General features: G+C 35.8%; 1 protein-coding gene across 1 annotated transcript in view; it reads left to right on the top strand.

Moving 5' to 3' along the window:
• FUT8 (fucosyltransferase 8) overlaps nt 1-26,380 on the top strand; it is a 387,285-nt gene that overhangs the window by 330,038 nt on the left and 30,867 nt on the right. The window lies entirely within an intron of this gene.

The raw sequence follows: 26,380 nt of genomic DNA, 5'->3' as shown, positions 1-26,380 counted from the left end.
TAGTCTTGTTTTTCTGGGAAGTGTTGGGATTTTGGGAAATGGGGGGAGATGAGAAGCAGCGACCCACAACTACATTCTGATTAAACTATTTGTTATTGAGAGGAGGTGAGTACAACTTGAAGCATCTTTGGAAGAAATATGATACATCTTTTTACTGTGGATAGCTTTATGGAAAAACCAAGGAAAATTTTATCCAAATTTTTTTCATATTTAGGAACACAGGTTAAGGTAGACTTTTACATGGCCAAAGAATATGAACAAAAAGTTAACAAAGGAAGAATTGTAAGACATTGACAAACATATCGAAGAATGTTCCAAATCAGAAATGCAAATAAAAATAACTTTGAGGTCTTATCTCACACATAGCAAGTTGGCAAAGATGACAAAAAAGGGAAAATAATCCATTTTGGAGGAGGAGTAGAAAGACAACAATTTTAATATATAGTTAGTAGAGCTGGGAATTAATTCAACTACTTTGGAAAGCATTTTGGAATTATGTAAATAAATTGACTAAAATGTCCTTACTTTTTAGCACTAATATATTATAATGCTGTGTATATTACAAGGAGACTGAGGATAGAAAGAAAAACCCTCAGCCTTGCTCTGGATTCTCACATTACTGCTAGTAGAGAAGTCCGTTATGTTTGATTGTACCACAGTGTATCAGTCTCTGTGTACAATGTTCTCCTGGATCTGCTTCTTTCACTCTGCATCAATTCCTGGAGGTCATTCCAGTTCACATGGAATTCCTCCAGTTCTTTATTCCTTTGAGCACAATAGTTTGAATACCACCTTTCAAACAAAGCTTTTCTTGATTTCCTCTAACTACCAAACTTGCACTTGTTTTCCTTGTTATAAACTTATAAGTACTTCTTCTCCTAACAATGTATTAAGCTTCTTAGTAGCAAGGATTATTTCATTTGTTATATTTGTATCCCCAAAACACAGTGCTAGACATATGGTGGGTGCCTTTTGATTTGCTTATTGCTACCTCCTAAGGAAGATACTAAAGTAAATAAAACATGATTTCTAAACTCATGGCTACATCTGTACTGGTAACAGTTTTTTATATATGTATATGTATGTATGAATAACTTTGATTTAATGTGATAACTTTAAATGTTATCCAAAGTGATAAATGAATGAAAAAACATTTATTATGCAGCCAACCTCTGTGATCAGCAATGAGGATAAAAATTAAAAACTGGAAACAGTCCCTGCTCTTATGGAGGCCACACACTGATTAGGGGAGACAACACATAAAAGAAGGCTTATCAAAAGGGAACATTAAAAGGACTTATTAGAAGTCTAGGTGGTCTAGATGCTAGATCCAGAGGTCCTTAAGTTACATAACCATGAGGCGTAGATGCATAAAAGATTATAAAGCTTGGTGGAACTGTGCTACTTGAAGGAGGAAATAACATCTAGGCTGTGTTTGAGAGTCAGGAGGATAGCCTTCTGAGAGCTACAAAGTACTCCTCTTGCTGTGAAACATCCCAGGGCCTATCCAGGATGGTAGAAGAGCTCCACACGTGGGAAGACCAGGAGGGATGAAAGCTGCCCCCTGAAAAGTGCCCTCCTTTCTTGCATTACTCTTACACCCAAGTTGCTCAACTATTCACGTTTTTTATGATGTGATGAAGGACCCCTAGGACTTGTCATCTGCCCTGTCACTGTTTCCAAAGAGCTTCCAGGCTTTACCATCTGTCTTTACTCTCTTCTGTCTCCTATCCCTGCCATCTCAACTATCTATGTAACATAAGGACTTTTGAGCTTTGCCATCTGCCCTTCAATTGAACTGGGGTTTTTTTTAAAATGCTTTTTATCTCCCAATTATCATGTAAGCTCCTTGACAATAGCAACTGTTTTGATTTTTTTCTAATTGTATCCCCAGCACTTAGCAGAGTTTGGCACAGAATGCTTTTTAATAAATATTTTTTCTTTCATTCATTTATTCCATTCACAAAGTTTCACAGAAAAGAGTTTGTTTTTGTTCTATGAAGATAACACCATGATGTTTGCCCTCTCTTATAGCTGGTTTTATTTTGACTTTTAAGGAATCATGTATTTGCTTTTGGTCTCAAGGATTTTTTTTCCTATTAAAATTTTAAATGTATCCTTTATCACATCCCAACACAAAGCTTATTTATGCAATCCCCAATCTAACCTATGATACCTGCTCAGAATCTATTTTTAAAAAATAAGTCTAACATGAAATAAATCTCTGTGCCCAGTCAGGCTGGATTAAAAGGAAGTACATATTATTATAGTGGAACCTGATTGAGCTATTTATATGGGCTTTTGTTAACAACTTTGATACCTTTTTAGTACACATATGTGGCATTACATTCAAATCATTCTGGATAAAAGATTAATATTCATTAAGGGTTGTTTTTGTCATTGGTAGGCTGTAGCCTGTGGCCAAGATTAATGGCAGAAGGATACAAAATTTTTAAGCCATAAATTCCTTCTGTTTAAAAATCAAAAAATGTTATGTCTAACATGTTAAAACCAGTGGAAATGTGCATCAGTTATGGGGAGGGGTGAAGGGGAAACTAAAAACATGAATCATATAACCATGGAAAATTTTTCTAAAAAATAAAATATTTTAAAAATGTTATGTCTAGGGATGAATATTATGCTTATTATTAAAAAAGTAAAAAATGTTATGTCTGGGGCTGCATGTTGTGTTTATTGTAATACAGAATATTGAAATAGTCAGTTTAATACTTATATCCAATTAGAATGCTCAACAATATTGACTACAAAATTCTTAACAGAGTTATTGGATACTCAACTTGAAAAGACTTGACCTGAAGAAGTAATTAAATATAAGTTTCTATTCTACCAGAAGAGTTTCAGGTAGCCTATGACTCATGCTTAATTTAATTTAACTTCTTTCTTCAGCTAGTCCTTCCATTTGGACTGATTATACCTGATAAGGCCTTTGATTTAATAGAATGCCCTTTTTTGTCTTCCAAATTTGGAATGTTTAGCCTTGGTTAATTGGTTTGGGGACCTCTTTGAAAACTCTTAAGTCTTATTTCTCTTTTACTCAAAGAAAAAAATCTTATCATTTCCTATCCTTGTGCATAATGCTTATAGTTTACAGGGTATCATGCTTTTCATCCTAGAGACCTCATGACACTATCTTCAATACATTTAGGAAGAACAGGAAGTTTTCTCTCTAAAGTAAGAAAGGAGAGGTGGTTAAGGAGTTAGAGACTTTTTGGGAAGTCAGAAACCATGTTTTTCTCAAATCATCATATTGGCCACAATTTCAAAAATAGAAACACTAAATTTTACTCATTTAGTTTGGTACCTGCTGCTTATAGTTCCTATGGAACTTATCATTTACTGCCCAGCATAGTTAATTGTCTTTTCATATATATATATATGCCTTATCTCCTCACCTAGAATATAAACTCTTTGATAACAGAAACAAAATCTAATTATATACTTATTATTATGCTTATTTGCTTCACTACTAGCCTTGACTAAAAATAGAGCCTCCATAAACAGCCATTGAATAATTGACTGATTTCTTCATTGGGCTTTTCCAAGGCAGCAAAGGAAAGAAAGTACACAAGGAAACATAAAATGTCTGTAAATGTCTGGTTACCTAACAAGAGTGACAGAAATAGTACACTAATGTTTCTACACTGCTTTTAAGGTTTACAAAGCACCCACCTCACAAAAGTCCTACAAGACAGGTCATGCAAACATTCTAATCCCCATTTTATAGAGGAGAAAACTTCCTGGGAAGGAATATATCTCTGCCAGGAAATCTTAGTTCTAACTTTATCAATAGACATGTGACTTTAATTAAGAATAGCTTGTATTTATATATAATTTTAATGTTTACAAAGCTCTTTACATGCATTATTTCATTTTGATCCTCACTAACAACCCTGTAAGGTAGATACTATAAGGTAGATTTCTGTTTAATAGAGGAGGAAACTTAGCCACAGAGAAACTTTGTGACTTGTTCAGAATCAATCAGTTTGTCAGTGTTTGAGGCAGGATTTGAATTCAGATCTTCTGGACTCCATCTATGGCACTCAATCTCCTATAGGCTCAAGCACTAGATTAAATCATAAAGATCCTTAAAGGTCAGTAGAAGTCCTTTGATCTAAACTCTTATCACTTAATCTCTCTGTACTATTGTTTCAAGGGACAACTTATGTGATACAGCAGATAGAGTGACAGGCCTGAAGTCCAAAAGATTTATCTTCCTAAGTTCAAATCTGGTCTCAGACACTAGTTTTATGACCCTGAGCAAGTCACTGTTTGCTTCAATTTCCTCATCTTTAAAATGAGATAGAGAGGGAAATAGTAAAGCAATCCAGTATCTCTTCCAAGAAAATCCTAAATAGGGTCACAAGAGTTGGACATGACTGAAACAATTGAACAACTGCCACCACTGTGCAGGTAAAATAACAATAATTATTCTGTATAGTTAATAGTGTCCTCGAAACTATTTGACATAAGATGTGAAAATGTTTTTCAAGTATAATCATGATGAAGATAATAATTACCATCAATCATAATGCTTTAATTTAAATCCAATATTTAATTTGTTTTTATAACGTTTTTCTTGAAAGACAACATGACATAGATAGAGAGCTGGCCTCAGAGTCAGGAGTACTTGGGTTCTGTCCTTATCTTTTAATGCATACTGGATCCAGTTGGGGCAGTGAACAAAATCACCTCATCTCCCAGTAGCTGAGGCAACTCACAGACAACTCATTGGGAAAAAAATGCTGACCTATACTCAAAAATTGATCACCTAAAGCACTTCCTGCACTGATAAAATCAGTGGTTCAATTAAAAAAATTGTTTTAATTACTATTACTATTTGTTATTGGGAGGAAATGTGGAATGGTTGAAAGAACACTGGACTGAAGTTAGAAGACCTGAGTCCAAGTTCATTACTTATTAGCTGTGTACCCTCAGGGATATAAGCAAGTCACTTTATCAGATCTGTCAAATGAAGTTTGAGTGTGATGCTCTATGTTCTCATTCAGCTCTACAACCCCACAAAGGAAAGTCATGCTCTGTATTTCAAGGCAATAACAAACAACACAAAAAAAATCCTGAAAATAAGTCAATTTTAACTACATCTTTGCAGTAACAAGTGACTGACTTGTTTCATCTGTGCTTTATGTTATCACATAGAAATAATAAAGAAGATGCCAACATTAATAATCAGAAGAAGCATGCTATTGTATCTATCATGCTAATTGATAATTATGTTGGTCCAGTAAGGTAGATTCTTTTTGCTAGACTAGTGAAATGCAAAATCACAGTTTTAAAAAAATGATGAGTAACAATATCTGTATAGAGATGATGGTTAAAATGAAGATTGAGGGAAAGAATGTCCTTTTCCCTATTCTCATCAGATATGGGAATGTAAATTTACAAAAATCTATTTTTTTTAGATTTAAATATTTTATTTTTTAGAAAAATTTGCCATGGTTACATGATTCATGTTTTTACTTTCCCTTTCACTCTCCCTTCACCCCCACCATATCCAACGCACATTTCCACTGGTTTTAACATTTGTCATCAATCAAGACATTTACATATTATTGATAATTGCGTTGATATAGTCATTTTGAGTCTACATACACAAACACAAGTGCATCAACCCATGTGTTCAAGCAGTTGTTTTTCTTCTGTGTTTCCACTCCTGCAGTTCTTCCTCTGAATGTGGGTAGCATTCTTTTCTATAAATCCCCCAGAAGTGTCCTGGATCATTGCATTGCTGCTGGTACAGAGTCCATTACATTCCATTTTACCACAATATAGCAGTCTCTGTGTACAATTTTCTGTCTCTGCTCCTTTCACTCTGCATCAATTCCTGGAGGTCTTTCCAGTTCACATGGAATTCCTCCAGTTTATTATTCCTTTGAGCACAATAGTATTCCATCACCAGCAGATACCACAATTTGTTCAGCCATTCCCCAATTGAAGGGCATCCCTTCGTTTTCCAGTTTTTTGCCACCACAAAAGGTGCAGCTACAAATATTTTTGTACAAGTCTGTTTATCTATGATCTCTTTGGGGTACAAACCCAGCAATGCAATGGCTGGATTGAAGGGCAGGCAGTCTTTTATTGCTCTTTGGGCATAGTTCCAAATTGCCATCCAGAATGGTTGGATCAGTTCACAACTCCATTAGTAATGCATTAATGTCCCAATTTTGCCACATCCCCTCCAGCATTCATTACTCTCCCCTTCTCTCATTTTAACCAACCTGCTAGGTGTGAGGTGGCACCTCAGAGTTGTTTTGATTTGCATTTCTCTAATTATTAGAGCACTTTCTCATGTGCTTATTGGTGGTTTTGATTTCTTTATCTGAAAATTCCCTATTTATGTCCCTTGACCATTTATCAATTGGGGAATGGCTTGATTTTTTATACAATTGATTTAACTCCTTGTATATTTGAGTAATTAGACCTCTGTCAGAATTTTTTTATAAAGATTTTTTCCCAGTTTGTTGTTTCCCTTCTGATTTTGGTTTTATTGTTTTTGTTTGTACAAAAACATTTTAATTTAATGTAATCAAAATTATTTATTTTACATTTTGTAATTTTTTCTAACTCTTGCTTGGTTTTAAAAATTTCCCTTTCCCATAGATCTGACAGGTATACCTATGTTCACCTAATTTTTTTATAGTTTCCTTCTTTATATTCAAGTCATTCATCCATTCTGAATTTATCTTGGTGTAGGTTGTGAGATGTTGATCTAAACCTAATCTCTCCCATATTGTTTTCCAATTTTCTCAACAGTTTTTGTCAAATAGTGGATTTTTGTCCCAAAGTTGGGTTCTTTGGGTTTATCATAGGCTATCTTGCTGAGGTCTCTTAACCCAAGTCTATTCCACTTATCCTCCCTTCTGTCTTTTCACCAGTACCATATTGTTTTGATGACTGCTGCTTTATAGTATAGTTTAATATCTGGTACTGCTAGGCCACCTTCCTTCACATTTTTTCATTATTTCCCTTGATATTCTTGATCTTTTGTTCTTCCAAATGAACTTTATTATAGTTTTTTCTAATTCAGTAAAAAAGTTTTTTGGTAGTTTGATAGATATGGCACTAAATAGCTAAATTAATTTGGATAGAAGGGTCATTTTTGTTATGTTAGCTCTTCCTACCCATGAACAATCAAATGTTTTTCCAGTCATTTAGATCTAGTTTTAATTGTTTGAAAAGTGTTTTATAGTTGTGTTCGTATAATTCCTGTGTTTATTTTGGTAGATAGATTCCTAAATATTTTATATTGTTTAGGGTGATTTTAAATGGAGTTTCTCTTTCTACCTCTTGCTGCTGTGATGTGTTGGAGATATATAGAAATGCTCATGATTTATGAGCTTTTATTTTGTATCCTGCAACTTTGCTAAAGTTGTTGATTATTTCTACTAGCTTTTTAGTTGATTCTCTAGGATTTTTTAAGTAGACCATCATATCATCTGCAAAGAATGATAGCTTAGTCTCCTCATTGCCTATTTTAATACCTTCAATTTCTTTTTTTTCTTCTCTAATTGCTACTGCTAGTGTTTCTAGTACAGTGTTAAGTAATAGAGTTAATAATGGGCATCCTTATTTCACATCTGATCTTATTGGGAAGGCTTCTAATTTATCCCCATTGAATATGATGCTTGTTGATGGTTTTAGATATATACTGTTTATTATTTTTAGGAAAGGCCCTTTTATTCTTATAATTTCTAGTGTTTTCAATGGGAATGGATGTTGTATTTTGTCAAAGGCTTTTTCAGCATCTATTGAGATAATCATGTGGTTTTTGTTGGTTTTCTTGTTGTGTTATGGATAAAATGGGGGTAAACAAAAGTTGGGGGGTGCTCTCCTTCTCTTGCTGAGTGATGGAAGGGTAAAGGTGATTGAGGTGATAGGGGAGTAATGAAAGGGATGGCTGGGTTTAGGGAGGAATGGACAAAGGTGGTATTAGGATGGTAAGGGTACAGGGTGAGGTATTCAGGAGAGAGGCAGCTGACACAGACCAGACACCCAGGCTAGAGACAGAGGATATTGGGGTAATAGGCTGAACCTTTGCCGGCAGGAAAGGTATTTTTACAGACACAAGGAATAGGGCCAGTCAGAAGTGGTTTGAATCTGACTTGAGGGCTTTCTTGTCAGTTTCTCAAGTCCTCAAAGAAGGAACCTCAAGGCACCTCCCTGTCAGTGAAACTGAAGGGATTCAGGAGGAAGTGTCAAGTAACTACTTCCTCCCAAGATGGATGCCTCCAGTTTCCCTCAGAAAATAAAAGAGAATTACTCCTTCCCCTTCATCCTTGCCTAATTCTTCAACACAAAGATTCTCCAGAAGGTTTGATTAGGTAACCAAGGGTTTGTTAATGTTTCAAGGTTGGTCAGGAAGGAGAGAGGGGTTTGGGGTTCCTAAAAGCCCCTAGGGAGAAACTCAAAATGGAGGAGGGTCTCAGGAATGTGTTAGACTGAGAGAGAAGCTGCTCTCTCACCCTAGGAAGATTTGGCTGCTTTTAAGGTAGAGGGTATACTAAATGGATAGTTTGAATTTGAGGATGTCCTACTTGCCTATTGGGGAAAACTAAACCCACAAAGTCTTTTCCCTAAAAACCCAAAATCCACCCTGTCTCCCAGAACCCTGGGAAACAGGCAGTGAAATAGCGAAATAATATGGAGAAGGTCAGGGAGAGGTCCAGAAAACTGGGTTCAAATCGTCCAAAGACAAGGCACAGGCCAAAGTAAACCAAAAGCCAAAATAGAGCTCTAGATGATCCTTCCGCTCTGTTCAAGCCTCGGGGACCAATTGAACTTTCTCTCAGAATTCTAAGGCTTAACTGCCAGAAGTTTTCAGTTGGCCCCCTGCAAGAGCAAAACCTCTCTTGCATCTTTTGCATTACAGTTGATATGGTCAATTATGTGAATGGTTTTCCTAATATTGAACCATCATTGCATTCCTGATATAAACCCCACCTGATCATAATGAATAACCCTCATTAACACTTGCTAGAGTTTTTTTGCTAGTATTCTGTTTAAGATTTTTGCATCTATGTTCATTAAGGAGATTGGTCTGTAGTTTTCTTTCTCTGTTTTTGATCTACTTGGCTTTGGGATCAGTACCATATTTGTACCATAAAAGGAGTTTGTTAGAATTCCTATTTGCTTATCATGTCAAAATAGTTTGTATAGTATTGGAATTAGTTGTTCTTTGAAGGTTTGATAGAATCCACTTGTGAATCCATCTGGTCCTGGAGAATCTTTCTTAGGGAATTCCTTGATGGCCTGTTCAATTTCTTTTTCTGATATGGGATTATTTAAGTATTCTATTTCTTCTACTGTTAATCTAGGCAATTTATATTTCTGTAAATATTCATCTATCTCACTTAGATTGCTGTATGTATTGCCATATAATTGTACAAAATAGTTTTTAATGATTGCCTTGATTTCCTCTTCATTAGAGGTGAGGTCTCCCTTTTCATCTTTGATAGTGATGATTTGGTTTTCTTCTTTCTTTTTTTTAATTAGATTGACCAGTACTTTGTCAACTTTGTTTGTTTTTTTTCAAAGTACCTGATTCTAGTCTCATTTATTAATTCAATAGTTGTTTTACTTTCAGTTTTATGGACTTCCCCTTTAATTTTTATAATCTCTAATTTAGTTTTAACTGGAGATCTTTAATTTGTTCCCTTTCTAGTTTTTTAATTGCATGCCCAGTTCATTGATCTTTGCCCTCTCTAATTTGTTAATACATGCACTCAAAGATATAAATTTCCTCCTGAGTACTGCCTTAGCTGCATCCCACAGAGTTTGGTAGGATGTCTCATCATTTTCTTTCTCTTCTATGAAATTATTGATTGTTTCTATGATTAGTTCTTTAACTAACTGGTTTTGGAGAATCATATTATTTAATTTCTAATTAGTTTTTGATTTGCCTGTCCATGTGCCCCTACTAATTATTATTTTTATTGCATTATGATCTGAAATGGTTACATTTATTATTTCTGCTCTTTTGCATTAGTTTGCAATGTTTCTATGCCCTATTACATGGTCAATCTTTGTGAATGTACCATGTGCAGTTGAAAAGGTGTATTACTTTTTATCCCTACTTATTTTTCTCCACATATCTATGAAATCTAATTTTTCTAGGATTTCATTCACCTCTCTTATCTCTTATTTATTTTTTGTTTGATTTATCTAGATCTGAAAGAGGAATATTTAGATCTCCCACTAGTATGGTTTTACTATCTATTTCTTTCTTGAGCTCTGCCAGTTTCACCTTTAGGAATTTGGATGCTATACCATTTGGTGCATATATGTTGAACACTGTTATTTCCTCATTGTCTTTCTTTCCCCTCTGTTTCTTATTTACCTTTTCATGTTTCTCTTGTTTTTTTGTGGTTGGATATCGAACTTTCCATTTAGTCCTGGTCTTTTCTGTGCAAATATTGGAAATCTTCTATCTTGTTGAATGCCCATAGTTTCTCCTGGAAGTATATAGTCAGTTTTGATGGGTAGGTGATCCTTGGTTGTAGACCCAGTTCTCTTGTCTTTCATAATATCATATTCCAAACCTTGCGATCTTTTAGTGTGGAGGCTGCCAGATCCTGTGTGATCCTGATTGGTGCCCCTTGATATCTGAATTGTCTCTTTCTGGCTTCTTGTAGAATTTTTCTTTTACTTGAAAGCTCTTGAATTTGGCTGTTATATTCCTGGGGGTTGTCTTTTGAGGGTTTAGTGTAGAAGGTGACCTATGGATCCTTTCAATGTCTATTTTACTCTCTTTTTTAAGAACATCAGGGAAGTTTACTTGGATAATTTCTTGTAGTATGGAGTCGAAATTTCTATTAATTTCTGGTTTTTCAGAAAGACCAATGATACTCAAATTGTCTCTTCTGTAAGAGGAAGATTTTAGGTATTTAAAATGTGGCCGCCAGGAATCAACAATTCAGATTGATTCCATAATTAAAATAGACCCAAGTCAGCATCCAGTTTAAGGTAGTTTATTTACAATTAGGAAAGTAAAAGATAGGTAAATAGAGAGAGAGAGGCTTAAAAGACTAATTAAACTAGATTACAAGCCACAATATTTTAGAAATCAGAGAGGCTATAAGCCTACTTAAGGCAGAGTTTGGAAAAGCTAAGGTAGGCCAAGGAAGTCAGCCTAAGTTACCCACATGACAATTCAGAGTAGAAGCATTCTGAGGTCTCAGCCGAGCACCTTCAGTCCCAAGGCCAAAGCTGGAACTCTTGAACTCCTGAATTCCCGAACTCTCTGAACTAACTTTACCAGGTTGTAACCCACGTATTTAAAGAGATAGCGTCTCTCGTCATTTCCTGTGGGCCACCTCTAATTCAAGTGGACCAATGGCTGCCTCTACACTGATTTTGGACTGCCCTTTGGGCAGTCCCTTGTTCTTGATTTGATACTTATTGTCACATGTGATCAACTATCTCTACTCCCCCTGAGGGAGGTGGAGATGATATAATCTAGATGTCTAAGGTAAGTAGATTTTTGACTATGAATGGGCTAGAGTTAATTTCATTTACACACTTCTAGACCTGTTTTCTTGATCTCTCAATTTCTAAGTGAGGTATTTCATGATTCCTTCTTTTTTTTTATCAGTCTTTTGACTTTGCTTTATTTGTTCTTTCTGTCTTGAAGAGATCATTGGCTTCTACTTGCCCAATTCTGCTTTTTAGTGACTGGTTTTCTGCTTTAATCTTTTGATTTTCCTTTTCAATTTGGTCTATTCTCTTTTTAACGGTGTCCTCCAATTTGCTTATCATTTCATTTGATTTTGGGGCATCTTTCTCCAATTAGGAGTTTCTGTATTTTAGCCTGTTAATTTCCTTTTGAGTTATTTCCCACTTCTCTTACCAAATCTCTTCCATCTTTCTCATGATCTCAGATTTGAACTCTTCAAGAGCTTGTGACCAATTTTTATTTTTCGGGGAAGGTTTGGATGTGATTACTTGTTTGTTCTCCTCTGCTGTTTGTTTTGTTGTCTGGATTTTTTCTGTGTCAAGGTTGTCGAGTGTTAAAGATTTCTTCTTGATCTTTCTCTTTGAAGGTTCTTGTGTATGGCTTGCCATTATTATTATTTCTTTTTCAGTCAAAAGTCTTGGTGAGGCAGACAAGCTTTCTGCCTATTGAGCTGTGCCGCAGTTTTCGCCCGAGTCACAGTGCCATGCGCCTTCTCAGCTTTATCCTCATGCCCATGGTAGGTTTGAGCTCTTTAGGCTCCTGAGGTCTCAAGTCTAGCTGTTCTCAGGGTCAAGCCTCCTGGTGGTCCCCTTGCTTGCTCGTCTACCCAAAGCTCCTTTAACAGTCTCAGGGCACTGCCTCCACAGTCATATTCCTGAAGGGATCTCAAGGGTCATGTGATCCAACCCATATCACCCAATATTTATGTGGCTCATGAATAAAAAAGAATAGTAATTCCTGTTGTAGCTCAAAGATTTGTGTAATGCCTCCTTAGCTTTCATCTCAGAATGATCTTTTCAGCATCTTGTCATTTAATGGAGAATATTCTCTATCTCATTTTTATTCTACTTTGGACCATTCCATAACCCTTTTATGTCAGAAAATTGCCATTTCCTAGATAGAAAAACATCATAGCTTTGTCCTTATGTGTATGTATACTTGGCGTTAATTCAACTTGACTTACTAAAATAGCACACCTATCACAATCAACTCCAAAAGTGCCCCCTGAGATATCTGAGGGATCCAAAAAAATGAGACTTTGTACCTGAGCAACACAGATGATCAAAGTGTAGTCTTTACTATTAAATATCATCTTATTTATCACTGATAATTTTATTTATAAGATTAAAGGGAGTATTGTTTGGGATAGTAAATGACTAAATACCTGCTCTTATATCTAATAGCTGAACATTTTTATGTAAATGAATTACAGTGATTTGTGATGGGTTAAACAAATATTTGTATTAGGCTTTTTTTAACCATCAGATTTGCTATTAAGAAAATAAATTCTGAAGATTTTTCCCAAGTGGAAAGCATATTTGTATCATAGAACAGTTTATTGCAGTGGTTCCCAAACTTTTTGGCCTACCACCCTCTTTCCAGAAAAAATATTACTTAGCCCCTGGAAATTAAATTTTTTTTAAATTTTAATAGCAATTAGTAGGAAAGATAAATGCACCTGTAGCCATCACCGCTCCCCTGGATTGCTGCAGCACCCACCACGGGCCAGTAGCACCCACTTTGGGAATCACTGGTTTATTGAGTAAATGTGTGCTGGTTTTTTTATAATCAAGTTTTAAATAATATGATATAGTAGAAAAAGCCCTGAATTTTGGAATCAAAGGTTTTGCCTTCATATTACAGTTCAACTGCGTAGAGCCCATAGGATCTTGGACAAGTTGATTAACTTCTGTGTGCCTCAATTTCCCCATTTGTAAAATGAAGGAATTAGGCTAGATTGGTTTGCAAGGTCCTTTCTAGCTCTCAGTCTGTGATCTTATTGTCTTTGTAACTATGGGAAAATAATTTAGTCAGTCAACTAGCATTTATTAAATGTCTGCTCTGTTCCAGACACTATATTGAATATGAACTTCTCATTGCTCCCAGGCAACTTTCTAGAAGTAAATTACACAAGAATCACAGTTCTGTGTCAGTGAAGGGAATTTCCTTACCAGAATTTCCCTACCTAAAAGACATCACAAATTCAGACAAGTAGCAGCAATTCACGAAACTGCTCAGGGGAAGGTGTTGCAGTCAGCATTATGGGAGAGAGTAGTAGACACGGTATTGAAATCAGACATTTTGAAATATTGAAGTATAAAGCAGGATATAGCTACAGACTAGTATATTCATTCTCTGGTAGCAATGGGCAAAAACATTATTCATATTACCTCAAATATTCTTCCCTTTATCCTCATAGCTTTCCTATTAGTGCTTCATTTTCCCCTTATTCTTTTGTTGTTCTTTTGTAGTCATTTCACTTATAGCTGACTCTTTGTGACCCCAGTTTGGGGTTTTCTTTGCAAAGATCTTGGAATGGTTAGTCATTTTCTTCTCCAGCTAATTTTTTTAATAGATGAGGAAACTAAGACAAACAGCATTAAATGGCTTGTTCAAGGTCACACAGCTAGTAAATATCTCAGGTTGGATTTGAACTCAGGTCTTCTGGTTTCCAGTCTGGAGCTGGGTCTTCTGATTTCCAGTCTGGGGCTCTATCTGCTACACCACCTAGGGGCCCCTCTTTATACAGGGTCCCAAAACTCTTAGTACATTTTAAGTCCTTTGTAAAATTCATTTCAGCTGCCCTTACTCTTATTTCTCCTCCTGCCCTTTCCACAAATTTCAACTAATTGAACTCTATTAGTAACTATAACAAAAAGGCAAACTGTGAAAAGTATATTTTGGTGTGTTTCTGATGTTTCTGTAAGCTGTGCTGCCTGTAGCTATGGATTGTAAACTAGAAGAAGCAGGCTTTGGCAACTTCTCAAGATATTCATGCCAGTCTGGAAGGCAGGAGAAGGAGATGTGTGAGGCATGTGCCAGTTTGCCAGCAGCACTGACGACAGCAGCTGTGGCTTGGCACTTAAAAGCAGTCCCTTTATTGTCTTCCTTCTTCCAAAATAAGGGTTGGGGGTGGATGGAGAAGAGCTCAGAGTAACAAGGCATGTGGAATCATGGTGGGGAGTAGGGAGGACTTGGGCCTGGCTTTATGATAGCGTGACTCTCCACTTGGTAGGCTGGCCTGACCCTTCACTGTGAACTGCATGTGGTCTGGGCATGCTGCTGACCCCACCTCAGTGTTAGTTTCATTTCAGGATAATGTTGATGGTCAGTTTAATGTGATAGAGATCCTACACATGGACAGAATAGGTACTTTCCCCCCTCTCTCATCCACAAAGATGTCATTGTTTTATCTTCTCTCTGTATGATTTTTCATTTTCTTCTTTCCTTGGTGTTGTTAAGATTTTAGGGGGATATTTGGTCAGATATCTTGTATAGGTTGTCATTGTTTGCAGCATGAGATTTTCAAGTGATGGTAATTTATGGATTAAAAAAAGGTAAAATTAACATTTAGTATTAAATTTAGCATCAAATCGTCATACCAATATGATGCTTTATAGCATATCTAATGCTAATACATTTTCTGACTCTCAGTGACCAGTGACAAAGGCATAGGAACTTTGGATAGAAAGACTTCCGTAATAGATTCTCTCCTCCCCAGTAGCTTTATTCAGGAAGAGATGATTCGTGATAAAGGAGCAAGAGGAAAGAGAAAATAGCATACCCAGCCCGGGAGCTTTTATGAAATTAAGACTGTCTTCTCCGCCAGCCCTCAGCCCCTACTTTCTCTTACTTCACCCTCCTTTGTCTTGCAGTGGGGGGGGGGGAAGCTGTTTCTGACTCTTTCAGGACCAGAAGGGGAACTTGAGAGGAAAAGAGGGCTGTTAGGAGAAGAAGCTAAAATTTTAAAAGCTCCCCCAGCTTCTCTCTATAGGCTTGGATGGCTTTCTTCCCTGAGATTAATCCAAGTGATTGTTGGCAATCGCCCCTTTATAAGCAAGCTGTTTAGTGGAACAAGAGGCTCTTGGCAAAGTTACTTTTATATATTAAAGTAAAATGCCTAAATTTGCTTCAGAAGCCTTAAGAGAGGCTGCAAGAAAAGCCTCCTATGCTTTAGCTACACAAAGCAAAGCAGACCTCGTTCTTTTAACTCAGACTCACTTACTTTACCCTGGACTGGATAACTCTCCAAGATAACCACACATTTTGCATTAGCCATTCTCTTAGCACACTTTCCAGAGTGGAGAAAATATCATCGAGGTCATTGAACCATGAACCCAATGTCTGTGCCTTGCATTCGCGATTGCCAGCAAGCCCCACAGGAGGATTCTGCATAGTCTCCCACAGGGTGATATGCTAATTCTTCAGAATGTTGCAAACACTGCACTGTGTTTCATGTGATTGAATTGAGAACTTCTCACTTGATTGGGTGAAGGCTTCAAACTGAGGGCAATAGCCTTTCGGGTTGTTGTTTAAGTAGAGCAGTGATGGAATTCATATAGCTGACAACAGTCTCTCATTCAGGGCTGAGAAGAAGTCTTCATCAGCTGCACCTAATGAAAAATAAAAGGAATGTGACCCAGATGCAGCCTTTTAAGTAACATTTCCATTCCCTATGTTTTAAGTAACTCTAAAAGATAATTAAAATATTAATACATGAAAGTACCCAAATGATTTGAATACCAAAGTTTCTGCAAGATTTGTGGAATTACCATGGAACATGCTTGAAGCAGGGAGGTTTCTTCTCATTTTTTTAACATCCTTTCTCAGGGGTCTGTGTTTTCATAATACTAAGATTCTTCATTTCTAATACAGTATTGCGAGATATAACCCATGTATACAAAAGTTCACAGGAGGGAGTCCTCAATAATTTTTAAGTGTGAAGGGGTCCTGAAACTGACAGTTTTGAGAACCATCACTTTAAAGTTTTAATGTTGGGAGCATTTTAGGTTAATTTCCTTGGCTTGAGAATATTAACCATCATTTGTATCCCAAGAGAAATTAAAATAACTCATTCAGAGGTCAGTAAATTTTGCAAATAGCCACTTATTTACATTCATGATTTTTAGCTGTTCCTTTTCTAGGAAATCTGTAGTAGAGTTTTTTCTAATTAAGATACTAATATTCCTAGAATTTTAGAGCTAATGAAAACTTGGCAGTTATCAATTCTAATCATAGATAAAGAAACCAAGGCCAAGAGAAGAATGACTATTCCTTAAGTCACACATATAGTTGGTATCAGAGCTAAAACTAGAATCCTTGACTCTAGTCCAGGGGGTCAACAAATTATGGCCTATGTCTAAGTCCTGCCTACTGTCATTTTTCTTTATTTACATATGTAAAAGCTATTCTTAGCTCATGCTTCAGACAAAAATCGGTGGCAGGACAGGTTTGGCCTACAGGCCTCAGTTTGCCAACCCTTGCCTCTCTAGTCTATGGTAATTTGCCACCAAATAAGTGTAGGTATATCCTCAGAGTCAAATACATTGGAAACAGATGTAATATGGTTATTTATATCCCATGCAATGGTGAATGCAGCTAATTTCCTAGAAATATATTATCTACTATGTTTTAGGGTAAGAGTTCTTAACCCAGGGTACTGAGAGTTGTTTTTATTATTATTATTTTTATAATTGCTTTTAATATAATTGGTCTCCTTTGCAAACATCTTTGTTTTATTTCATGCATTTAGAAACTTTATTCAAAAGAGAGGTCCATAGGGGTGAGGGGAAAATAAATAAATCAAGTAAGCAAGCAAACATCATTGGTATGTCCGAACTTCCAAAAATGGTTGAGAATTCATTTCTCAATATATTAAAACCCTTTTTGTGTGTGTGTGTGTGGTCAATCTAGAATCTCTGGTATCTTTCTTTTGCTCCCTTCCTCTTTCCTAAGGAATTGAGACATATGATAAATTATCTTTTGCAAATTTGTATTCTGCCAATTGGAAAAATTGAATGGACTCAATTTTTGTATGTAGAGAAACAGGGATGCTAGGTAAATAACCATTCCCCTCAGTGAATTCCAGTTGATGTTGACTGGTTTCTGAATTCATTTCTGTTTTGATGCTACTGTTCTTCTAAACTTGGTCAATAAGCTTCATTGACGTTTAATAGAAGCTCTGTTATAATTGGAAGCCACCCAATTCACTAAACATTATTAAAAAGTTGTTGACTGATCTCAGCCACAATATTATTTAACAGTCAATAAATATTTATTAAGTGCCTACTATGTGCTTGACACTGTACTAAGCCTTAACTGGGGATATAAAAAGAGCTACCGAAAACAACAATTCCTGTGCTCAAGAAGCTCAATCTGATGGAAGAGACAATAAACAAGTTACAAACAAGATATTTGTAAATAGGAAAGAGAGGAAAGTTGCTAGATTGGGAAGGGTTGGAAAAGTCTTCCAGCAGAAGAAGGGATTCTAGTTGGTACTTAAAGAATGTCAGGAAACTCATTTGTTAGGAGAGGAGGAAGAACAGCATTCCAGGCATGGGAGACAGCCAGAGAGAGTGCCTATAGCCAAAAGATTGAGTATCTTTCTTGTGGAACAATGAAGGAGCTACTGTCACTACATTAAATAGTATGTGTGAAGGAATAAGGTATAAGAAAACTGGAAAGGTAAGAAGGGGCTAGCTTTTGAAGGGCTTTGAGCACCGAAGTGTTTTGTATTTGATCCTAGAAACTATAGGGAGCCACTGGAATTTATTGAAGGAGGTGGTATAACAAGAGTGGACCTTCATTTTAGGAAAATCACTTTGGTAGCTGAATGGAGGATAGATTGGAGTGGGAGGAAATTTGAAGCAGGCAGATCCATCTGCAGGCTGTTGCAGTATTCTAGGCATGAGGTGATGAGGCCCTGTACCTGGACAGTGGTAGTGTCAGGGAAGAAGGCATATTCAGGAGCAGTTGCAAAGGTGAAATTGGCAGGCTTTGGCAACAGATTGGATATGGGGGTCAGTAAGAGATAGTGAAGAGCTGAAGTTGACAGATAATCTGTCTTTATGTCTAGGGACTGGGAAGATGGTGTTGCTCTTTACAGCAGTGATTCCCCAAATGGGCACTATCGACCCCTGGTGGGTGCTACAGCAATACAGGGAAGGGTGATGGCCACAGGTGCATTTATCTTTCCTATTAATTGCTATTAAAATTTAAAAAGAATTAATTTCCAGGGGGCTAAGTAATATTTGTTCTGGAAAGGGGGCGGTAGGCCAAAAAAAGTTTGGGAACCACTGCTCTACAGTAACAGGAGAGGGTTTAGGAGAAAAGGAAAGTTCAGTTTTTGACATGTTGAATTTAAGATATGTATTGGACATCCTGTTTGAGATGTCTGAAAGGCAACTGGAGACCAGTAGAAGAGTTAAGGCAGGAAAGGTAGATTTGAGAATCATCAACATAAAAGTGATCATTGAATCTATGGGAGCTGGTGAGATGACCAAGTAAAGTTATTATAGAACAAAAAAAAAAGTAGAGCATCTAGGGCAGAACCCTGTGGGACATCTGCATTATAGAGGGCATATACTGGATGAGGATCTAGCACAAGAGACAAAAGGACACATCATATAGATTGGAGGAGAATTAGGAGAGAGTGGTGTCCTGAAAACCTAGGGAGAAGAAAGTATCAGAGGAGAGTGATCAGTGAAGCTGCAGAGATGTCAAGGAAAATAAGGATAGAGAAAAGGCCCTTAGATTTGGTAATTAAGAGATCACTGGTAACCTTGCAGAGAACAATTTTGATGAAATGGTAAGAGAAGCATAATGGGTTAAGTAGGGGCACTGTTTCAGGTGATCTTTTCTAAGAACTTAGTCACAAATAAAGAAAAGATCCAGAAGTCATTACAAATTCACTGAAAAAGAATGCAAAACTCTACTCTGTTTATCTGTATTTAAATGGAGAAAGTACTGTCTGGAAGAATCCTGTGGATTCAGAAGAACACTAGGGGCAGGTCTTCTCCTGCCATATCAAATTATATGAATAAATAGTTCCCGATTTCAGAAAACACCAATAAAAAGAAGATAAAATAAAGAACCACAATGGAATTTTTACAGAAACACCTGACTGTATCACCTACCCATCATTCCTGGTACTCCTGCTGCTTCCAGCATCCCTTCTTTCCCCACTCAGCTTTCATATATACCAGACTTCTCCCCATGAATCAGACCATCTCTTAAGTTTTGAGAAGGAAAAGTAAGCACTAGTGGAGAAGTATGGACCCTGAATGACAAGAAAGTGGAAGAGCAAGGACACCAGAACTGCACCACGGGCTAAAATTAATTAATAGAGCAAAGGAGGAATAAGCAGTTAATTGAATGAACAAGGGGAAGATTCCCCCTGCCTCCACCCCCCAAAAAAACCCCAAAACTATAATGGCTTCTAAGAACGTCTGATTCAGCAGTCCTAGGGGAAACTACCCTGCTCTCTTTATAACTAGTCCTCAAGGGCCAGTCAAGTGACTGAAGAGAACCAGTTCCATTTAGAACAATTGTTCTCAGAAGAATGAGACTGCTAACAATAGAGAATAGGTCCCATTATAGTGGCCCCTTATAGTCTACCTGGTGGTGTATCACCCTAATCCGCCTCCAAAGAAAGTATACCCCCCAGTAACCAGTGGAAGGTGAGATCTCTGAAAGAGCAGAGAATATGCAGAAAGGAATAGGAAAGGGGCATTTCATGAGTTACTATGAAGAGAAAGGAATTTCGGTTAAAAGCATATTTATAACAAAACAAAAAACTGAACAAAGGAGAACTGAAGCTGTATTTGAAAAAAAAAAGATTCATCTCAGTGAAGTATTTCAAAACAAAGGAAAAAGAACAAAAATTTTTTTTGAGGAAATCTAAGATCACTCACATTTTGAAAAGTTTCTGGAAATGACAGTGATGTAATTGAATGATTCAAACAAGCATTCAAAAGAATCAAATGAAAATATCAAAAAAAGGATGAAAATGGAACATTTAAAAGTGAAACCAGCAAGTCTTAACTAGATGAGATCAGAGAAATCAAGAAAAATCACAGAACCATTATCCATGTTGGTAAAGCCCCTGAAAAAGAAAATAAAATAAGAATACAGAAGTACAGAGATAGAAAAAAAGATAATGAAATAGAAATATAGATAAATGTAAAGATTGTAAGTTTTCCAGAAAAACATGAAAAAGAACACCTAAATATCACACTCCAAGTAATCATATAGAAAAATTGTCCAGAAATATTGATGGCAATCATAAAATCCAGATCAGAGAATACCATTGAAAGAAATCCTCGACTTCAGTCAAATTTAGCAGGCATAACACCAAAAAATAAATATTTCAAGTAACGAGAAAAAAACCCTTCAAAATCCAGGTAGAAACAATCAAAATAACATAGAGTGCTCTACATTTACAAAAAAATGAGAGGAAGAATTCTGATTTAATATTCCAAAGACCTAAGAACATCATCAGTCACCAGAAAATAACATCCCACAAAGCTGAATCTATACATGAAAAAGAAATAAGTGGATTTTCAATAAAAGTGAAGAATTTAATTTCTTCCAGAGAACTAAGGAATGAACAAGGTATTCAAAATGTGAACAAAAATGCAGAAAGTTAAATACTTTCAAATAATGATGAAAAACAAAAAAATGACATTTTCACATCTCATACTCTACAGGGACATGAATGTATTATGGAAAAATATTTCTATTTGTTGTTGAGTGACAGGGATAAAAAATTGTAAGAAGACAAAGGTATAATGACTTATAGATGAACACTCCTATGTATGTATCTTCTCTTAGAATGTGAGCTCCTTAAGATTTTCTATTTGTGTCCCTGGTGATTTGTATATACTAATTGTTTCATCAGTACTTTTTTTATTCATTCATTTAAAAAATAAGTGAGGGAAGTGAACTAATATTTAAATGGAAAAATCTTATGTCATGATTAATAAATCAATATGATTGATGGTAGTGTCATACAAAGGAATTTCTCTCAGATGTGGAAACAAGAGGGTAGGAGAGGCCAGGAAATGAATAATGAGGACTCAGAAAGTTTTATGAAAGGTTTTAATTTCTCCCCTTTCTTTGGGATGGAGGAAAAATAAGGAAAACAGTAAAGACAGAATACAGAGGGAAAAGTAAGGGGTTAGTATGGCCAAGAGAAAGGGAGTAATATGTCAACAGTCTGTAGCAACCTGTTATGTTAAGGAGTTTTATTTAGTTTATTCTGTCATTAAGAGCAGAAGTGATGTGTTATAGGAAGATTTAGAAATATCACACTGTCTCCTTTAGTTAACCAAAGAAGATAGCAGAGTGGATCAGAAATAAAAATCCTACCATATGTTGTCTACAAGAAACACATATGAGGCGGGTAGACATACACAAGTTTAAGGTTAAGGGCTTGAGCAAAATCTTTTGGGCATCAAATGAGAAAAAGAAGGCAGGAGTGGCTATTATGATTTCTGACAAAGCCAAAGTAAAAATAGATATGATTTAAAAAGACAGGGAAGGTCATTACATCCTGATTGAAGGCAGTATAAACAATGAGGAAATAACACTGCTCAAAATATATGCACCAAGTGGTATAGCATCCAAATTCATAAAGGAGAAACTGGCAGAGCTGAAGGAAATAGATAGTAAAACCATAATAGTGGGAGATCTAAATATTTCTCTTTCAGATCTAGATAAATCAAACCAAAAAATAAATAAGAAAGAGGTAAGAGAGGTGAATGAAGTCTTAGAAAAATTAGATTTAATTGATATGTGGAGAAAAATAGAGACAAAAAGGAATACACCTTCTTTTCAGCTGCACATGGTACATTCAAAAAGATTGACCATGTAATAGGGCACAGAATCATAGCAAACAAATGCAAAAGAGCAGATATAATAAATGTAACCTTCTCAGATCATAATGCAATAAAAATAATAATTAGTAAGGGCACCTGGATAGGCAAATCAAAAACCAATTGGAAATTAAACAATATGATTCTCCAAAACCAATTTGTCAAAGAAGAAATCATAGAAACAATCAACAATTTCACTGAATAGAATGACAATGATGAGACATCCTACCAAACTCTGTGGAATGCAGCCAAGGCAGTACTCAGGGGGAAACATATCTTTGAGTGCATATATTAACAAATTAAGGAGGGCAGAGATCAATGAATTGGGCATGCAACTCAAAAAATTAGAAAGCGAACAAATTAAAAACCCCCAGATGAAAACTAAATTAGAAATACTAAAAATTAAGGGAGAAGTTCATAAAATTGAAAGTAAAAGAACTATTGAATTAATAAATAAGACTAGAAGCTGGTATTTTGAAAAAACAGATAAAATAGACAAAGTACTGGTCAATCTAATAAAAAAAAAGGAAAGAAGAAAACCAAATTGACAGTATTAAAGATGAAAAGGGAGACCTCACCTCTAATGAAGGGGAAATTAAGGCAATCATTAAAAACTATTTCTCCCAATTATATGGCAACAAATATAACAATTTAGGAGATATGGATGAATATTTACAAAAATATAAATTTCCTAGATTAACAGCAGAAGAAATAGAATACCTAAATAATCTCATATCAGAAATAGAAATTGAACAAGCCATCAAAGAACTTCCTAAGAAAAAATCGCCAGGGCCTGATGGATTCACAAGTGAATTCTATCAGACATTCAAAGAGCAACTAATCCCAATACTATACAAATTATTTGATATGATAAGCAAAGAAGGAGTCCTACCAAATTCCTTTTATGACACAAATATGGTACTGATTCCAAAGCCAGGTAGACCAAAAACAGAGAAAGAAAACTATAGACCAATATCCCTAATGAACATGGATGCAAAAATCTTAAATAGAATATTAGCAAAGAGACTCCAGCAAGTAATTAAGAAGATCATCCACCATGATCAGGTGGGATTTATACCAGGAATGCAAGGATGGTTCAACATGAGGAAAACCATTCACATGATTGACCATATCAACAAGCAAACCAACAAAAACTGCATGATTAACTCAATGGACGCTGAAAAAGTCTTTGAGAAAATACAACATCCATTCCTATTGAAAACATTAGAAAGTATAGGAATAGAAGGACCTTTTTTAAAAATAATAAACAGTATATATCTAAAACCATCAACAAGCATAATATTCAATGGGGATAAATTAGAAGCTTTTCCAATAAGATTAGGTTTGAAACAGGGATGCCCATTATCACCTCTATTACTTAACACTGTACTAGAAACACTAGCAGTAGCATTTAGAGAAGAAAAAAAGAAATTGAAGGTATTAAAAAAGGCAATGAGGAGACTAAGCTATCATTCTTTGCAGATGATATGATGGTCTACTTAAAAAATCCTAGAGAATCAACTAAAAAGCTAGTAGAAATAATTGACAACTTTAGCAAAGTTGCAGGATACAAAATAAAAGCTCATAAATCATGAGCATTTCTATATATCTCCAACACATCACAGCAGCAAGAGGTAGAAAGAGAAACACCATTCAAAATCACCCTAGACAATATAAAATACTTAGGAATCTACCTACCAAAGCAAACACAGCAATCATATGAAAACAACTACAAAACACTTTCCAAACAAATAAAACTGGATCTAAACAATTGAAAAGCCATTGATTGCTCATGGGTAGGATGAGCTAACGTAATAAAAATGACCATTCTAACCCAAATTAATTTACCTATTTAGGGCCATACCTATCAAACTACCAAAAAACTTTTTTACTGAATTAGAAAAAACTATAATAAAGTTCATTTGGAAGAACAAAAGATCAAGAATATCAAGGGAAATAATGAAAAAATGTGAAGGAAGGTGGCTAGCAGTACCAGATATTAAACTATACTATAAAGCAGCAGTCATTAAAACAATATGGTACTGGCTAAGAGATAGAAGGGAGGATTAGTGGAATAGACTTGGGGTTAATGACATCAGCAAGACAGTGTTTGATAAACCCAAAGAGCCCAACTTTTGGGACATAAATCTACTATTTGACAAAAACTGCTGGGAAATTTGGAAAACAATATGGGAGAGATTAGGTCTAGATCAACATCTCACACCCTACACCAAGATAAATTCAGAATGGGTGAATGACTTGAATATAAAGAGGGAAACTATAAATAAGTTAAGTGAACACAAAATAGTATACCTGTCAGATCTCTGGGAAAGGAAAGATTTTAAAACCAAGCAAGAGTTAGAGAAAATTACAAAATGTAAATTAAATGGCTTTGATTATATTAAGCTAAAAAGCTTTTGTAGAAACAAAAACAATGTAGTCAAAATCAGAAGGGAAACAACAAATTGGGAAAAAATCTTTATAACAAAAAACTCTGACAGGGGTCTAATTACTCAAATATACAACGAGTTAAATCAATTGTATAAAAAATCAAGCCATTCCCCAATTGAAAAATGGGCAAGAGACATGAATAGGCAATTCTCAGGTAAAGAAATCAAAAGTATCAATAAGCACATGAGAAAGTGTTCTAAATCTCTAATAATTAGAGAAATGCAAATCAAAACAACTCTGAGGTATTACCTCACACCTAGCAGATTGGCTAAAATGAAGGAAGGGGGGAGAGTGATGAATGCTGGAGGGGATGTGGCAAAATTGGGACATTAATGCATTGCTGGTGGAGTTGTGAGCTGATCCCACCATTCTGACTGGCAATTTGGAACTATGCTCAAAGGGCTATAAAAGAATGCCTGCCCTTTGATCCAGCCATAGCATTGTTGGGTTTGTACCCCAAACAGATCATAGATAAACAGACTTGTACGAAAATATTTATAGCTGCGCTTTTCGTGGTGGCAAAGAACTGGAAAAGGAGAGTATGTCTTTCAATTGGGGAATGGCTGAACAAACTGTGGTATATGCTGGTGATGGAATACTATTGTGCTCAAAGGAATAATAAACTGGAGGAATTCCATGTGAACTGGAAAGACCTCCAGGAACTGATGCAGAGCGAAAGGAGCAGAGCCAGTAGAACATTGTACACAGAGACTGATATACTATGGTAAAATCAAATGTAATGGACTTCTGCAGCAATGCAATGACACAGGACTGCTCTGAGGGATGTATGGAAAGGAACGCTACCCACATTCAGAGGAAGGACTGCAGGAGAGGAAACATATAAGAAAAACAACTGCTTGAATGCATGGGTTGGGGTGGACACGAAACTACCACACCAATGCAACTAACAACAATTTGGAAATAGGTCTTGAACAAGGACACATGATAAAACCAGTGGAAATGTGCGTCGGCAATGGGTGGGGGGGGAACGGGAAAGTAGGAACTTGAATCATGAAACCATGTTAAAAATGCATTTTAATAAATGATTAAAAATTAAAAAAAGAAAGGGTTATTCATATTAATGCTAATTAATCCATAACAATATTTTGCTTAGCTATGTATATTATAAGTAATTAAAATTATATAAAATAAATAAAAATTTAATTTTTCCAGTGTGGTTGAAAGTATAGACAATTGGTTTCTGATTTTTTAATAAGGAGGTCGGGCTAATAGAAATGTAAAATGAATATTTAATATAAAAACAAAACATCAATAAAACTGAAATTTACCCCAAAAACATAAGTAATGAATGAAAATAAAAAGAAGGGTTCTTCTTATCCTAGCTCTTCACTTCACCCTGTATGTAGACTCCATAAAATATCAGCATTCCTGAGAACTGATTCTAGAGATTCCTAGAAGGAGTAAGGAGTTTTTAAAAAGAGAGAGTAGAATGAAAATGTTTTCGGTAAAAGAATTCCAAATAAATATCTCTAAAATAGAAGAATAGATGAGGTTGGTGGGAGAGGGGCATGGAAAATTAAGTATCATACTTTTATCTCAACTA

This window comes from Gracilinanus agilis, chromosome 2 (genome assembly GCF_016433145.1).
Source record: "Gracilinanus agilis isolate LMUSP501 chromosome 2, AgileGrace, whole genome shotgun sequence".
Classification (NCBI taxonomy): Eukaryota; Metazoa; Chordata; class Mammalia; order Didelphimorphia; family Didelphidae; genus Gracilinanus; species Gracilinanus agilis.
This window is presented reverse-complemented; position numbering and strand designations above follow the sequence as displayed.